We start from the raw sequence: 6,993 nt of genomic DNA on the forward strand, positions 1-6,993 counted from the left end.
TCAGCCACTGTTTCCACTGTTTCCCCATCTATTTCCCATGAAATGATGGGACCGGATGCCATTATCTTTGTTTTCTGAATGTTGAGCTTTATCATTTATCAAAGGTAAATGCAAATTAAAACAACAATGAGATACTGTTACACATCTACTAGAACTGCTGCAATCCAGCAAACAGATGATGCCAACTTCTGACTAGGATAATGGTAACAGCCAGTTTGGAAGACAGTTTGTTGATTTTGCACAAGGTTAAATTTAGACTTACCGTGTGTGTGTGTGTGTGTGTGTGTGTGTTAATCTCTCAGTGGTGTCTGACTCTTTGAGACCACATGTTCTATAGCCTGCTAGGCTCCTCTGTCCGTGGAATTCTCCAGGAAGGAATACTGGAGTGGGTAGCCATTCCCTTTTCTAGGGAATCTTCCCAGCCCAGAGATTGAACTGGGGCTCCTGTATTGCAGGCAGATTCTTTACCATCTGAGCCACTAGGGAAGCCCCTCTACCCAGCAGTTGCTTTCCCAGTCATTAGCCAACTGATCTGAACATTTATGTCATCGCAAAAACCTGCATGCAAAGATTTATTGCAACAAAACAATAAATATTTGCATGGGTTTAGTTAACATAATATTGTGCAAATTAAGAGCTACCTGTTTTGGATTTATTACTTCCTGTCTTGGAGCTTCACTTTTCTCCAACAAGGGGAGTGATCTGGAGATTTCTGAGTGCTTTTTACCCTGGCATTGGAGGACTCAGGAGTCTATAGATGTCCCTCCTCTATTGAGGCCTAAATATACCTTAATCTGGCTTCGCCCCTAGGGTTGCCAGATTTAGCAAAGAAAAACATGGAAACATGGTTAAATTTGAATTTCAGATAAACAATATATAATTTTTAGCATGTCTATATAATAAGTGCAGCATCTCATGCATGTATGTAATATTTGGATCATACTTAAAAATCTTCATTGTTTATCTGAAATTCAAATTACCTTGTCCTCCTGTATTTTATCTAGCAACCTCATTCACACTCCTACTCCTGGGACCTTCCCTGCTTCCCTTGCATATCCATTCTCCTTCGCTGCTTTAAAAATAAACATCTCATGCATCAAGGACTAAAGCACTGATTTTAAAGTTCCCGTTGCTTAAATGGATCACTTTTATCTACCAGGAACTGAAGATGGAAACCAGTGACAAGGACAAAAGGAGTTGTGTAAGGGGAAGAGGGGGAATGAGGGGCAATGCGTGGAATTAACCCAGCTCAAGCCTTAGGGTTGGTTTACAGTAGTGCTTCTCAACCTTGACTGCATGTTGGGGCTCAGAAGAATATTAAAGCTTGGATCTAGCCTGGATGTTGGGAATTTTTTAAGCTCTTCTGAAAAGTCGTCTTAATAGTGAAGGGTGCTATTTTCTTGCTGCCAACAAACCACCCAAACTTAATGGCACAAATCACAGTTCTGGAGGTTGACAGGGAGTCCTCAGAATCTCACGCAATTGCAGTCATCTTGAAAACCTCTTCATGGACAACTCTAGACTTGAGGTTAGCTGTCGCCTGAGACCTCAGAAGAGTGGTCAGCCAGAACACGTATAGGTGAGCTCGTCTCTCGCCCAGACTTCCTTACAGCATGGTGGCTGGGTACCAAGGGAGAGCCAACTGGAAGCAGTACCACCTTTTCTAATCTAGCCTTAGTAGTCACATAGCATCACTCAACCTACATTTTATTCATCACAAGCAAGTCACTAAAGCCAGCCCATAGAGGTGGGGGAATTAAAGTCTATTTTTTGATGGGATAAATGTCAAAGAATCTGTGGTCATAAGGTAAAATCACCCAATGTAATGTTTGAAAAAGCTGTCTCTGGAATTCATTTCCTTTTTTACATTCCGCCAGCCCAAACTCCTGTCGTTACTCACATAGGAAAGTCCCGTGGCCTTGAGAAGGCCAGTGTCTCCCCACTTCCCATTTCCACCCTAGTCTGCCCTCCACACTGCAACTGGAGTCTTAAAGTCTTGAACTCAGCATCTTTCATGGCTTCTTACTGCCCAGAGCAGAATCCAAGGCCTCAGCAGGCCTGCAAAGATGTATACAGAACACCCTTTGTGTCTCTTGCCTACTTCATGTCCAGCTCCAAGGCAGAGCCCATGCTCTCCTGAGCTGTGCCTCTGATCATCCCCAGGCTGACAGGCCTGCCTTTCTGCGGCAGGAACAGACCCCCTCACCCCACCCCAGCCTCTGCCTCTTGCTTCTTCAGGACTTTCTTCAGACCCCACCTCTAGGAAGCCTTTTCTGAGCATCCTAAGTACCCTGTACTTCCTTTTACTACGTGCATGTCCTTCCACACATTTTCTCTTAACTTTGTACTGAAGTGTAACACACATACAGAAATGTGCACAGATCCTGTGCCGAGCTAGATGAATTTTCACCAAGCGAGCACACCTGAATAACCAGCTTCCAAAGCAAGAAACAGAACACTCTTGGACCCACTGAAGCCTTCCAAGGCCTTTTCTGTTCACTGTCCCGCACCCCGCTCCCTCCTCACTCAGCCCCCATAACTACCACCCCTACTTCTACCCTTTAGATTAATGTCACCTGTTTTCACACTTCATACAAATGGACTCACACTGTATGTGCTCTCAGTTCACACAGTATTTTGAGTACGTGATTAAAATCACAGTATTTTAATCACTAAATAATTTGCAGGCCCATTGGAAAATGAAAGAGCAGGACCCTTGTTCGAGATGGTTGAGAATTTCAAGATGGTGAGAACAGAGCATAAACCAAGCGTGAGGCCCTTCCAAACTCCTGTATGACTGCCTCTGTTGCATGCCTGTACAGCCAACCTGTACAATCACCTGTCTGCTTGTGTGTCTCCTCCTTGGGAGCAAGGTGGTATTGGCTTCTGTTTGCTGAATATGAAGGAGATAAGGTCCCTTCAGACTGGTTCCCAGGTAACTCATGGGACCCTCACATAGGCCCTGAAGCCTGGAAGGAGGGTAACCATTCTAAGCATCACAGTCACTTTACAAATGCAGAGTCCAGACTGAAGATGCCACGTGATGAAACCAAGCAACCACAGTGGGTGAGCGCTGGGGCTAAGCCTCATGCTCAAGCCCTCTGGCTCCAAAGCCCTTCTCTTGCCATTAAGCCACACCAAGCTCTGGGCTTAGGAGGAAGCGGGAACTGCCACAGGTATGTACAATTCAAGTGGAAACAAAAACAAGACTTATACACAGAAATAATTATTTACCAAAAATGTATTCTTTAAGTATGCCTTGTAGCTACAAGAACTGGAGGTGGCCTCTCTCTCTGAGCAAGAGGACTCCATTGGAGGGGGATTGGGTGAGGCCAGGAAGCTGAGGACAGACTGTGTAGGAACTCTGACGACTGAGCAAGGGGACCACAGCCTGGCTTCAAGCATCCTGCATTCTCAGGACCTGTGTTGTTCTGCACAGTCTCAGAATAGAGTCTGATTAGGGACAGGTGCCCAACCCCTGGCTGTCCTAAGGTTGGTAGAGGAAGGGACTGGCCCTTTTAGTCCCCACAGTGGGAGGTAAGAAATTCACCAGAAGGAAAGAAAGGTCCACAGAATGGAAGGCTGGTGACTGTAAAATGGCAAAAATCCCCAGCAGCCTACATAGCTAGTACGGGAAACAATGTTAAGGAGCTCCTGACCTTGAAAATCACTATGCCTTTGCTTGTGGAGCAGCTAATAAGCTGTTACAGAAGACGAGTCTGCAAGACCCCAAACTCTGGTGGAAGCAGGACTATGTTAAAGCCCATATGCTAACAAAGAAAAGGCTACCGCAGGGGCGAGACTCAACTCACCACTGTGCCAGCTGCCACTCTCTCCTGAGCGCGACATCCTTGGAGGGAAGGCCATGCTAACGACAGGGGTGATCTCCAGAGAGCCTGGAAAAGAGCCGGAGAGTCAGGTGGAAGGAATTTGGAAAGAGCATCTACCTATGACACAGACAGAGGCCTAGATTCTGGCAGGCATGAGGATTCCAATTCTCTGTGTGGCAGGAGCACAACACCAGGCCTCAAAGGGCACAGCTGGATAGAACACATGCCTAACTTCTCCCTGCTTTGGCTCCAGTCCCATCTCCCAGGACTGTCTGCTGAGAAGTAGATGATGAGGGTCCTCTGCGTTTGTGAAGGCGAGCCACCTCTTGCCCCCTGAACAGAGCAAAACATTGCCCTATCTTCTCCCTCTCCCCAGTGCTGGCAGGCTAATATTACTGGCCCAACCAGGGTACAATTCCCAGGCGGTGCAGTGGTAAAGAATCCACCCACCAATGCAGGGATGCAAGAGACGCAGTTTCAATCCCCATATCAGGAAGAACCCTGAGGTAGAAAATGGCAACCTGCTTCAGCATTTTTGCCTGGAAAATTCCATGGAGAGAGGAGCCTGGTGGGCTACAGTCCATGGGATCACAAAGAGTCCAGCATGATAGAGTAACTGAGTACACACACACACACACACACACACAACCAGGGAACACATTTGTGAAAGTTTGGAAATGCTAAATTCCACTCATATAAGCACTTCCTGTTCTAGGTCTGGGTAGAACACAGCCACAGAACAGGGATGGGAGCCAGGAGCTTCTAATCCATGTGTCAGTTAGCTATTGCTGGGTAACACACCACCCCGAAGCTTGATGGCTCCAAAGCATAAGAAGATCTCTTCTTCCTGAGTTTGTGTGTGAGCTAGGGATCTGCTTTAGGCTGTGCTTGGCTGGAGCACCTCAGCTGAGTCAGCTCTGTTCCACTTGTGTCTGTCTCACATCTTCCTCCTCGGACTAGCCAACTTTGCCCTTCTCTTAAAAGAAAGCAGAAACACACAGCACACAGGGTCTCCTGAGGCTTAGGCTGGCACACCAGCACATTAGCCTCATTCTGATGGCCCACAAAGATATCATGACCTCCCCGGGTCAGAATGAGAAGACACTGCAGTTACTTGGGAAAGAGTGTGGGTATGAAGAGAGGCAGCAAGCAAGGCTATGAGTGCCACTACTACCTGAGCATGAGTGAAGCAGGAAGGCAGAGACTCAGAAGTCACCTGGATTTAAAGGGGCTGCAAGGGTAAGCAGGGGCCCTGCAAGCGCAAGAGGCCACCGAGTTGGCTGGCTGAAAGTGGCCCGAAGCAAGCGGGGGCAGGCACTGAAGACCTGGGAGGGCAGCTGTGCCAAGCAAGTCCCAGGCAGGGGATAGAGACGAGAGAGGCAAGAGGCCACCGAGTTGGCTGGCTGAAAGTGGCCTGAAGCAAGCTGGGACTGAGTCTGGACCCAATCACCTTCTCCTTGTGCCCAGAAAGGGCTTGAGACAGGTGCCCAGGCCCATGTAGGACCCCTCCAGGGCAGACCTGTCCCATAAGTCCAGAGCAATTTTAGATGTTATGTGTTTTTATTTAAAACCATGTTTTCTGAGCCTTATTCATTTATATTCCAATTTTATCATTTTTTGCCATATGTGTTTGCCACTTGTACTAATATTTACTTGATATTTCTATTTAAATCATCTAATTTTTAATGTAAAGGTTTAATTTAACAACAATATCCATGAAATCATGGACCTATGTGCTAGTTATATTTTTCTCTAATACCAGAGTAAAATAACATGTAACCTATAGGATTTTAAAAAATTATTCATGTTGTAGAATGAAAAAAATAAGTCATGGGCTTATTTTTATTGATATCAAAAACAGTCAAAACTAATGAGATCCTTTTATATCCAGGGTAAAGTTTAAAAGAGTCGTCTTCATGAGAGACACACAGTTCAGGAGTGGACACCTGGGGTGGGGGTAGGTAGGGATGGAAATGTGGTTGAGGACACAGGAGCTTCTAGAACAGCAGTGTATTTTCTCATAAGCATATTTAAAAAGTGGGGTTTTTAGATATTCTATGTTTAAAAAGAAAGAGCAAGAGAAAAAAAAAGGAAGGAAACATTATCATTGAAATATTAGTTATTAAGCAAAACAAAACCAAAAACTGCCTACCCGTGACACACCCAAAACGGTCTCTCTTGCTGTGCTTTGAAAAGCTTCAGGTGAAAGTCAGACCAGCCTGTGCAGACACTTTTCCAGGTGCAGTGACTTTTGCGGAACCACTGTGCTTTCTACACCGAGACTCCCTGTGCGGAGCAGGGTGAAGAGCAGGAATGGGGCACACGCAGAGCTGGCCTGAGACAGCAAGAAGCAGGCAGTGACATGGAACATGCAGCCTCAAGGCCCCAGTCAGAGCTGTGGGCAGCCCCTGGGAACCATGTCACCCGCTGGGTTACCAAGGGAGACTGTTCATTGCCCAGGTCTGTCTCCTGTGTCTGGAAGGAGTGAAGATCCCTGGGCCTCAAGCAGGTGTTGACATCCCAGAGGAAAGCACCTGCAGTTAGCAACACCCTGATTCCTAGGCCAGGCATGTTTCTTTCCGGGGTTCTGCTTCCTCTGGCTGGGCCTCTCGTGGTCAGTACTGTACTTGATAGAGCTGCAATTGGGCGGCTGTCGCAAGAACCCCAGGCTCTCATTAGCATTCTGTCAGCTCTGGCCAGCTCCTCCTAGAGACCCACTCCACAGTAGACAGAGGGTCTAAGAATGAGCCACGGCCACAGATGTTAGTGTCTGATGGCCTTTAGTTCTGGTGGCACTTGGGAGGTTCTTGGAGCTCCCAGGGTTGCTGAGAAGGAAGCTTGGCCCAAAGGGTGCTTTATTTTCCAGAGAAATGAGGCTCTCCAAATACGCCAGGATTTGGGAGGCATGTGTGTGCTTGTGTACATGTTTCATCTGAAATGTTTTATGCAAAGCAACTGAGGCTTATTTAAGGCTCTGACAGTAAAAGGCACCTACCGATGCCGGCATTTACTAAAGAATGACTATGTGAGTAGAAGCTTGTATTACCTTCAACCCCAAAGGGTACCATATTCCACTCTAAGACCAGATCACTCTAAGTGATGCCTTGGGATCTGTTCCTTACTAGCTTGGGACCTTGGGAAAGTTTCTAAACCTCTTCTGAGC

The sequence above is a fragment of the Oryx dammah genome, unplaced genomic scaffold (assembly GCF_014754425.2).
Source record: "Oryx dammah isolate SB20612 unplaced genomic scaffold, SCBI_Odam_1.1 HiC_scaffold_13, whole genome shotgun sequence".
Lineage (NCBI taxonomy): Eukaryota > Metazoa > Chordata > Mammalia > Artiodactyla > Bovidae > Oryx > Oryx dammah.